Source organism: Rhinopithecus roxellana, chromosome 9 (genome assembly GCF_007565055.1).
Source record: "Rhinopithecus roxellana isolate Shanxi Qingling chromosome 9, ASM756505v1, whole genome shotgun sequence".
Taxonomy (NCBI): domain Eukaryota; kingdom Metazoa; phylum Chordata; class Mammalia; order Primates; family Cercopithecidae; genus Rhinopithecus; species Rhinopithecus roxellana.
Window position 1 is genome coordinate 46,178,420 of NC_044557.1, and position 12,075 is coordinate 46,190,494.

Here is a 12,075-nt window from a genome sequence, read left to right on the forward strand (position 1 = left end):
AAACTCTATATCCATCAAACAAGCCCCCATTTCCCACCTCCCTAGAACCTAGCAACCATCATTCTACTTTGTATTTTCAGTATTTAGGCTAAACTAAATATCACATATATGTGGAATCATATAATATTTGTCCTTTTGTGATTGGCTTATTTCATTCAGAATAAGGCAAGTTTCATTCATATTGTAGCACGTGGCAACATTTCCTTCTTTTTGAAGGCTGAGTAGTAAGCTGTTGTTTGTATAAATCAATTTATCTTTTGTGCAGGTTTGTTGCATAGGTAAACTTGTGTCATGGGGATTTGTTGTATAGATTATTTCATTACCCAGGTATTAAACCTAGCACCCATTAGTTATTTTTCCTGTTCCTCTCTCTCAACCCACCCTACACCCTCAAGCAGGCCTTGGTGTCTGTTTATCTTTTATTTGTGTCCATGTGTACTCAATGTTTGACTCCCACTTATAAGTGAGAACATGGAGTATTTAGTTTTCTCTCCTGTGTTAGTTTGCTGAGAAGAATGGCTTCCAGCTCCATGCATGTCCCTGCAAAGGATGTGATCTTGTTCTTCTTAATGGCTGCAGAGTATTCCATGATGTATATGTACCACATTTTCTTTATCCAGTCTGTCATGGATGGCATTTAGGTTGATTCTGTCTTTGCTATTGTGAATAATGCTTCAATGAACATACGTGTGCATGTGTCTTTATGAGAGAATTATTTATATTCCTTTGGCTATATACCCAGCAATAGGATTGCTGGATCAAATGGTATTTCTGTCTTTAGGTCTTTGAAGAATTGCCACACAGTCTTCCACAATGATTGAACTAATTTACACTCCCACCAGCAGTATATAAATGTTCTTTTTCTCCACAACCTCACCAGCATCTGTTATTTTATGACTTTGTAGCCATTTTGACTGGTGTGAGATGGTATCTCATTGTGATTTTGATTTGCATTTCTCTAACAATCATTGATGTTGAGCTTTTTTTCATATGTTTGTATAATTTAAATATAGCATATATGACCAGTATTTATCAAAGGCAAATTAAAATATATATATGCACAAAAATTTGCTTAAAATGTTCTTAGAAATTTAATTCATAATAGTAAAAGCACTGGAAAAGTGTCAAAGATTCATTATCAGTTTAATGAATAAAATTTTGGCATATGCATACCACAAAAATCTACTCAGCAATAATAGAGAGAACTGCTGTTACGTGCAACATGTGTCTTTCAAGATGTACATGCTGAGTGAAATCATATACAAAATTCTGACAAAGGCAAAATTAGTCTACAGTGAAAGAAAGTAGAACAATGGTCTCCTGGGGCCTGGATTTCTTGTTGGTGATGAGATAAAGGCTAAAAGAGAATGGAGGACCTTGTGGTGGTGATGGAAATGTAATATATCTTGAATGAGATGGTGGCTTCATGACTATATATATATTTGTCAAAAATAATTTATACTTATAAGGGATGTTTGTTATTTTATGTAAATTATGCCTCAATACAACTTGAATTTTCTAAAGATATGTCTGCTTGCATTTTAGACAATTAATTCGTTGTGTAACAGATGTGTGTTATGCCTCCTTCGACAATCACTAGTGAAATTTGCTCATGTAATGAGCCTTGTATTTTATGAGTCTAATTCACAAGTTAGTCCTTTATGAATTTTGAGGGGGTAAATGAATGAGAGGAATGTACCCTATATGTGATAGGGTATGGTTGTGGACAAATATGGATATTACATTTTGTTTTTTTATAAATAGAAAAATTTTAGACACAAACTTTTAGGACCATAGTTTACTAAACTTATCTTCCCTGTACAAACATGCCAAATTGCTAACTAAAATATAGCAAATACTGAAAGCTCATAGTTGATATTTTAAATAAAAAGAGCAAGAATGCAATTTTGAGATAGAAAGAAATAGGAAACTTAAAACAAGGTTTGCATATTCAGGATGTCACTGTGGTGGTTCACAGTGTATTACATCTAGTTACATATTCAGGGTAACAGAAATGAGGAACTTTTACAGAATATTGGCTTTGCCTTTACACACAGCAAAGACCTGGAGTTGTAACAGCTTTGTCAATGAAAATTGAATAAACAAAACTAGCTCATTCACCTGAAATGAAGAGTTTTCACAGAGAAAGCCTAAGAGAGCAAATCTGGAAAGAGGAGGAACAAAATTAAACAAAACACCATCAATTCAGGGACCTCTGTTACATATAAAACTTTTAAATGGCTTTTGGGATCTCTGACTTAAAAGACAATAATCACTTAAATGTTAGTTTGCTTCTCTTCTTCCACAGAAAAAAGCACTTTCTAAAGAAACCATGCATATATGCCCACATAGACGTGCATGCATGTGTATGCTATGCACGTACATGGTTGAGTAGTAACTATATTCAGATGCATGTACACTCACATGTACAAATACATGTTATTACTAAGTAATAAATTACTTAGTATGAATAATTAATAAATTGAAAAATGACAAATTCCTGGGTTGGTGTTTAATTTTACTAAAGTTATTTTTTCTTGCAATTTCTTCATATTTCAAAGGATTAATTTTTGTTCATAAAACTTTAGGTTGTAAATATATGAAACAAAATTGTAGCTGGATGAAGAAGGTGGCAAAGGTATATAAATCATATGTTATAGAAATCCAGTAAGAACATTTATTTTACATTAAATCTATGGAGAATGGAACATAAAATTATGATTATAATAATATATTATTGAGAAAGAATTTGCTATATGTTAGATTGTAAGGACTTTTATGTAATAATTCCATCCTTTTAAGAAATTGATGAAATAGATACCATTGTTATCTTCATTTTACATGGAGAAGGTAAAGAATGTGAAACATGAACTGGTAAAATTGCTTAATTTAAATAGCTAGTCAGTATGGGAGGTGGAATTTGACATATATAAATTTAAAATTCTTTATTTAAAAATATATTTTATTGTGTATATTTGAGGTTTTAAAGTTTTTAGACATGAGTATTTTATTTTATTTTATTTTATTTTATTTTATTTATTTTTTATTTTTTTGAGACGGAGTCTTGCTCTGTAGCCCAGGCTGGAGTACAGTGGCAAGATCTCCGCTCACTGCAAGCTCCACCTCCCGGGTTCACGCCCTTCTCCTGCCTCAGTCTGCCCAGTAGCTGGGACTGCAGGCGCCCGCCACCATGCCCAACTAATTTTTTTTTGTATTTTTTAGTAGAGACGGGGTTTCACCATGTTAACCAGGATGGTCTTGATCTCCTGACCTCCTGATCCCCCCGCCTCGGCCTCCTAAAGTGCTGGGATTACAGGCGTGATTCACCGCGCCTGGCTGAGTATTTAAAATTATATTTTTGTAATAGAATATTAATTTATTTGACTTAGGATCAGAGTATTTTCGCTTTTGTGATATTAATTCTGTGATATTTGTGCAAATATATTTTATGGTGAAATATATATACCCATCTTTTACAAATGTTCTGGGTGCTCCTGAGATGTTTATTAATCATTGTTTTTTTGTATAATTTTAAGGGAAAATTATATACATGTCCATTGGAAAAACCAATATAACATTTTGTTAGAATAGTTTGTATCTTTACATATTTTAGTTTTAAGTGATCAAGTATTATAAAATGTATACTAACATCTCCCAGGAAGATTGCAGATTCAGGAATTTCTCTTTGAATTTGGAAATGTTTGCTTCGTGGGCTTTTCAGCTTTATTATTAGGTGAATACAAATTTAAAAATTTAATTCTTTACAAAGAGAAAGACTTAAGTATCACTACAGTTGTAGCTTTAATTATTCTACACTACTCTGACAATTTTTATTTTAAAAAATGTGTGTACATTTTTGAAAACCTTTGCTGTTACCCTACTGTGTTCTTATGGACTTATTAAGATTTTTACTGTTCTACTTTTTTCTTGTATTGGATTCAAAATCATCTTCTTTCCCCTCTTTCATGGCTAACCTTAAAATGTAATATATATTTTCTATATTCCTCTTTGCCTCAGAACAGCACAACATGCATTAACTCTGTCTATATTATATCTCTATCTATATCTACATGTGTATCTGTATCTGTTTCTGTATTTATGTGTATCTGTATCTGTATCTATATCTTCATCTGTCCACTCTAATACAAAGTAACATTCTTGGAACACTTTACATTTGATCATCCCCTGCTATCTTCCAGGATATATGAGAACAGGAGAGGACTGCATTTGCGGAGGAAGAAGTCCCTAACTGCAACTACAAAGGCAAAAAATTCCCACAGAGATAGCTTAGTTGAATCTTGAACAAGTCAAAATGATACCTCAGGGCATCATAGCAATGGAAGAGGAGAATGTCAAGAAATGAAAGATGTTAGGTAAGATCAAAACCTTAAATTCAGCTGTAAGCACTGAACTTTACCTCATAAGCAACTAGGAGAAATTATTTGGACTCAAGCAGGGGAATACAAAACCATATTTGCATTTTCAAAAGACATATGAAAGATGAACAGTGATGAGATTGAATTGACAAAGAATTTAAAGTAGTCTTTGTAATTTAAAAAGGGTATGAGGCTCTTAAAATTTTGAAAATAGGTACTTTGTGAAGTTGAATCTAGAGCAAGAGCCACATGGAGATATTCCCACTTAAATTTTGAATCATTTTAATCATTGGTGTTATCATTCGTATGCTTAAAAATATTTAATAAAATTAATCTTTAGCACTGTCCCTCTCCCACAAAAGGAGGCCTCCAGGTTCTATAGAAAGTATTATTTCAATGTTAAATGAATACATTTCTTATAAGCCTATATAAATCTATACATGTGTTGGGAACTTTATTTCTCTTTCTGACATTCTACCATGGGCCCCCAAAATGGATATATATTTTTTTCTTTGTGTGAAGACATTATATCCCCAACAGTCATATTTACCATAATTAATATCTTTAAAAGGCTGTATTTAACCCTGAAAAATTTAAACCTTGGATCTAAAAGTATTTTTCAGAAATTATTTGCTTCTTTATAAATGCCAAAAGACAGGAATTTGTCATTGATAATGAGAACAAGGAGAGGACTGTAATAAGGGATATTTTGGAAAGGATAGCTTTGGGTGAAGTGTTGATGTAGCTGAGGTGAAACCAAGGGAGATATTAGCTTAGCTTGAATGCTAAGTAGGAGAAGAAAGTGAAACTGTGGAAAGTATCATCTTCAGACCCAAAAGAGAAAGGCTCCTGCCCTGGGTTCCTAGTAGGAATAACTAGACGAAGTTATTACTGTGACTGTCTTAACCTTTTGCAATTCTACTTTGGGTACCATGTTGCATATAATAGAGATAAAGGATTAAAAATTACTACTCAGAAAGTGGTTATTTTCAGTGCAAATATCTCCCAGCTATGTAACCTATATCTGATTATCTCATTCAGTTAATTAAAAACTAAGTTCCACTAACATTCATCATTTTCCAGAGTCTCATTTAAATTACAACGAATAGGGGAACATTGTCATTTATTCTGGAAAGCACATCTGCTCAATGATGGGCAAGAGGTCATAACTATAGAAAAGATGCTTAAAAATGCATCACAGTAAAAATGAAGAATAAACTATTTTCAGAAGTTGTTACCCATGTTAAACTATTAGAGCATAAATGTAAAATTTTGCTGTATGTATGACCATACCAAATAGCTTTTAGCACACATATCCAAGTTTTACAAAGCTGCTCAACCTATAACTTCAATATAGTTTCGTATGTGATCTCTTTGAATTCTTTGAGGAAGGCAAATGAGCCAGACAAACAAGAAAGGAGGTAAAGTAAATGTTCCCAGAGTCAAGGAATTAAGTATGCTATTTACAGAATGATTTTTTTATATGTTTATTCCTCTGTTGAGTTCATGTGTACTCCACTAATTTCTACACATGATCAATGTAATTGAGAACTGATTTTAACAAATTGATTTTAAATCAAAGAAGTTTAGATTTCTTTCCATCAGTATTAGCTTTTTATTTTATTAAATACCCTACCTTTGTTTTTATTGAAAATAGAAAGCAGCAGTTGGGCAAAATCTTTGAAAAATTTTTTTCTATCATGCCATGAACAAATGGCTCATGGTAATGTAAATACAGATAGAAAATAAGAAAACCAGTCACTAACTCCAATTGCTGGTACCTATACTGGTTTGACAGAGGCTTGAAAATCAAGCCAATTCTTAAACCCTGGGTTAGTGAGCTAAGTAGGATCATTCATTGATTGGAGTAACTGATCAAGAGGTAGGCGGGTGGGGCGGGAGAAAAGTGGTTACTCTCACCAATTCTGGAGGCCTGACTGATTCCATTGATAAAACAGTAGATACTGCAACCCATTGAAAGGCAGAGAACCAACTTGCCATTAATATGTCAGCAATGACTCTCAGAAATCATAACAGAAATGAGACATAGTTAATTAATTTGATTTTAGGTAAAGAGCTTCCCTAGAGGTTAAGGCAAAATTTATCGTGTTATATGTCCTCCTGAGAAGTTACTTCATTGCTATGACATCAATCTTTCAGCAGCCATTTCTTGTGACCCATGCATGTTTAGATGCACAGTACAAAAAAATAAAAAAAATAGAAACTTAGAGGAAAAGTCACCAAACAATGCAAAATGTTCAAATATCACCAGAATATTGAGATGTTGTGTCAGATTAAACATGGCTACAAATTCTTTGACGTATCTCCTATCAAAAACAGTTGCCCTCAATCAGCAAAATTGTTACAGCTAATTGTTGCATATAATTTTTAAAGTATAGAAGTTTTTAAAAGTTCAGATGACTCTCTCAGAAAACACAAAAATGTTAAAAGTACATTCAGAAATTGATAAAGATCAAAACATGAAATAGGCAGTGAAACCTTTGATATACCCTCAAAGATTTTAATTGACTGAGTCCTTACATAAGATATTAATTAGGTGACTTTTATTTTTATTTATTTCTTTTTTTTTCTTTTTTCTTTTTTTTTTTTTTTTTTGAGACGGAGTCTTGGTCTATTACCCAGGCTGGACTGCAGTGGCACGATCTCAGCTCACTGCAACCTCCGTCTCCTGGGTTCAAGTGATTCTCCTGCCTCAGCCTCCCAAGTAGTTGGGATTACAGGTGTGAGCCATCACGTCTGGCTAATTTTTGTATTTTTAGTAGAGACAGGGTTTCATCATGTTGACCAGGCTGATCTTGAACTCCTGGGCTCAAGTGATCCACCTACTTCGGCCTCCTAAAGTGCTAGGATTACAGGCATGAGCCATCGCGCTCTGCCTAGGTGACGACTTTTTATTACTTCAAGAGAACATAGTTACAATTAAACAGCCTTTCAATTTCAGGATGGCTTGTTCAGACTATTTGCAATTATGCCTGAAAGGGTCACCTTTACTGATCCACTAAATGAAAGATGTTCATACATCATCCCTGCCACTGTTTCACAGTTTTATCTTGGAAATTAATCAAATGAAATTGGTCCCTAAAGACACACACAAATTGCAGATGGAAAGTTTAAGATTTCATGGTCTAGGTATAGTCAAGAAAAAACAGATATAACATCTGCTAGAAAGATTCTTATGGTAAATTCATTTGGAATGTTTACTCATCAAAATCCAAGAGTTTTTGCCATGAGGTAGGCTGGCTGGAGGAGGAAAGCATGCTCTATCAAGAGCAAATGATACTGCGGGCTAGGTAGAATGGTCAACCTTGGTCGCTACATGTAATTGTACAAACTGTGCTCTGCACACAGCTTAGAGTTGAAAGTAGGGTAAAACCTGTTTGTGCTTTGCTTATCGATTTGCACACAAAAGCATAGTCTCCTCCCCTCCCTTCCCTCCCTCTCCATCCCCCCACTACAAAGACACAGAGATGTCTTTTTCTTGTAGGTCTGCTTAAAAGAGATGCCTTTTTCTAAGTATCACAAAGGTGGCATTTTGCTGGCAGTGTCCCCATGCCTGAGTGTTCCCAATCACTGTGTCCAAAAGACACAGTGAAACTTACGGCGTTTTTAGACTGATCTAAACTAAAGCAAAGAGATGGTGGCAGTTTGTAAGGTAGAAGCACTTGAAATGAGTTGCGTTTAGAATTAGTTCCTTGAAGCTTTGTATATCTTAAAGTTATTCTAGTCAGCAGCTTGATATTCCTAAACTGAGATAAGATTAAACTGCAAGAGATAAGCAGGAGGTACTTTGAGGATTGGCAACCAAAATTGCTAAGAGGTTTAGAGCAGGATGGGTCACAAATCCCAGCAGAAATGATGGCAAACGTGGTATCCTGAGGCTAATATAGCATGACTAGGTCCTCAGTAACTCAGAGACAAGGTGGGGCTGAGTCTGTAAGTTGCTTGTCTTAAATGAGACATTAAAAAGTAGATGAATATTAGAGCTGAGCTAAGATTTCTTGTGCTATGTTCCTTTAATCTCTGCCTCTGTATGCCATAAGAGTAGGAATTTATTATCCCTAAATTGTAATAATTGTTTACTAAAAATATTAGCCAGTACCAATTTATAGCGTTTTCCATGCCCCAAGGACTATATTAAGTACTTTATGGATTTTATCTCATTTGCTAGTCACTTTGTCTCTAGGAGGTCAGTAATATTTTTTCCTATATTCTAATTTAGAGATCTGATTGAGGTTTAGAGACATCAATTCGCTATATACAGATACACAGAAGTAGCAAAGCAGAGATGAACTCAAGACTAATGTGTTTTTGTTTGTTTGTTTTTTTGAGACGAAGTCTCTCTCTGTCACCCAGGCTGGAGTGCAGTGGAGCGATCTCAGCTAAGTGCAATCTCCGCCTCCTGGGTTCAAGCGATTCTTCTGTCTCAGCCTCCTGAGTAGCTGGGACTACAGGTGTGCACCACCATGCCCAGTTAATTTTTTGTATTTTTAGTAGAGACGAGGTTTCACCATGTTGGCCAGACTGGTCTCAAACTCCTGACCTAGTGATCTGCCCACCTCGGCCTCCCAAAGTGCTGGCATTACAAGCATGAGCCACTGTGCCTGGCCAAGACTAATGATTTTTAAAATGTCAATCATTATACTAAGTCAACTCTTCTCTACGATTAGAGGTATTTTGGTGAAAAGATCAAACCACAGTAACTATTGGGAATCTTGTTCAATGATTCTACATTGCATAAATTATAAATATTGGACAAGTTCATATCTTAGTTTGGATTATCTGAGGAACAGACAAGGACTCAAGTTCACATGGTTTATCTGTATGGCGATCCCAGGAAATAATATGGGACAATAATATAGGAAAGTGCAGAAGCCAGTAAAGGGTGTGTTATCAAGCAAGTTACCCCTATGGATTACTGGAGTTTAATCCCACTGGAGAACTCAGGGAGTCAGTGTAAGAAATAGTCTGCATGTGGGGTAAGAGAGCTGCATTAGTCACTCCTCAACTTTCATTAGGCACTGGCTGGGCATATTTCCAGGAAACATCACTTCCCCTGCTGTTCTAGCTTGCCATGAGCAGGTAAAGCAGGCTCAGGCAGCCAGAGAAAGCCCTCAGTGTGAGAGCTGAAATTTGGGCCACATGCAAGGAGATTGTACCATTTGAAATGTCAATAGTAAATACTCCAATTAATATCCATGTCTCTTACCTCTTATGTGAAGATTTTCCTGATTAGCTTCTGAAATATGTAAGCTTTATCTTCTAAAGGTCTGTAGTATTTTATTTTTACCATTCTCATAAAATGCATAATTTACTGATACGATTTTGTTATCGTTTTTGTACAATGTTTAGCTCTTGAAAAAAAGGAAAATGACTTAAAAGTAGGTAAATAAATCATGTATAAATCATGTATATGTCACCGACATGGCTTTGTGTCTTATACTTTTTAGCCCTTTAATATATATTGTTTATCTTCCCTTAGTCCCCTTTTTAAAAAATGTATTTGGAAATATAAGCCAAGGTTAACACAAAAAACAAACAAAAAAAACTTCAATTCTTGTACTGTATTCTGCGCTGGAAAATGTCATACCTTTTTGGGGTTTTGTCTAGCCTTTTACTTAGATGACTACTAAATGGTTTCACACTCTGAATTCATATATGAGAATCAGACTTTCATTATTGTTCAGCATCTGTCTTTTAAAACTTTTAAACTTGCTATGATCTAAAATCAGATTGGTCAACTCATCTGAACTCTGCTGGATGTTTTACTCAACTTACCACTTTTCTCCACCTTTCTCTGTGTCTTGGGAGGTTGATATGTGAAAAACAAAACAAACAAAAAACCCCCAAAACTCTACATAAATTAAATATAAATTAAATACAGTTTGAGCAAGGAATGAAAAACATTACTCATTAATCAAGCAGTACTGAGAATTAGGAGAGGTTCAGAGAGCTCCAGCCAGCAGTGTGGGCAGGCAGTATTTATAGAAAAAAAAAAAAAAGTAAGCAATGTAAAGAAACAGCTTGATTGGATACAGCTCAGCATTTCTCTTATTTGGGCATGGTGTGATGAGGCATTTGCCTTATATGGGCATAGTCTAATCAGCTGGTAGCCTGTGACTGGCTGAAGCTTTGGTGCTGTGATTGGCTGAGACCCAGCTCAGAATGCATTTTACGTTAGGCTTCATTTTTTTTGTATAGTAAATTGGGTTTTACGTGACTGCATACGGAGGGAAGTTTAGGTCGAAGTCATTTTAACTTAACAATTTCCAACTTTTTGTCAGCCTCTCAATTTTGAGAAATTAACCAAAACCTTGAATATGACACCACTCTCTGTTACGAGTCATAATGGAGTTGTTTGGTCTTAGTATGAAATTCAGAATTCACAACATCAAGTCAGTTGGGCAATTTTTTATACTTTTGGTATTTTCTTTATTCCACTCTTAGTAAGACCATTTGACATATAATGGATGGCTGCATACAAACACTTAAGACTCTTGAGAGGATACAGCACACCAGGGATATTATTATGATGGTTTTCAGGAGGATAACACTAAGAGACTAAAGTATAGTCCTTAACAGGGGCTCCCACAAATCGAAATGATCAAAATAAAGTATATCAAATATGAGCTGGACAAGGAAGGTACTTGTTTTATGTAAGTAGCGGGTTTGTTGATTTCTTGAAAATGATTTTCTACTATACAAGATGTTTTTATCCAAGTGCAGCAGGAGGTGTTAGTTCTTGCACACACTCACCTTTGTTCAGTCAACAGAGAATCCAAAGAAATCTTTTCATCTAAAACAACTTTAGCAAGAGAATTTTAGGAAGTTTGTTGGGAAACTAGAGTCTTTGCAATATAGTTAGCTATAGTAGCTTATGTTTGAGACAGATTTCTAATCATAAGTTTATTTAAATTTTTGCCAAACTGAGAAAGGAGCATTTTACTAAAAGGTGCACATTTAGAGTGATTTATACCTGCTGGAAAATTATCTTTATTCCATAATGCACATTAAGATGTGTAGACCTAAATTTTTACAAAATTGTGGCGTTCTCAACTCTCAACACTCTGTTTCAAATTGTGTATGGAGTGACAGTAGTACCATTAAAATCTCTAATCCACATTGGCCTTTTATTTTGCACTTATTGAGGCATGGAGTTGTCCACATATATGGTGGGTTGTTAAATCCTTCACAGATAAAAATATATCTTAGATACCTTCTGAATATATCCTAGGGCAGACTGTTCCCTATGGGATGCTTTGGACATTAGAGTGTCTTCAGTAGGAAAGCATTAGTAATATTTGTCTGTAGCTCCGTTATAGAATCATTGTGTTGTTGAAGGCTACCAACAATTAAAGAATAGGGTCATACATTTGTCTACAATTGTCAAATTATCTTTCTTTTGGTTTTTAATTCAATTTCTGATGCAATTTAACTATAAAGCCTCACTATAAATTTTGCTTACACTTAGAATTAAATAAGGAATACAAATACATTAATCTAAATACCTAACCATATAGAAAGGACCAGATGTGCAACTTGAACAAATAGGCACATTTGGTATATCAGTAATATTTGTTACAGGGTGAACGAGAGAACTCTAAAATCTTGTAGGAGTTTATATTTAACATGACATATCATGTTATATTAAGGATGTATAATAAGTGTTCATCCATTTAAG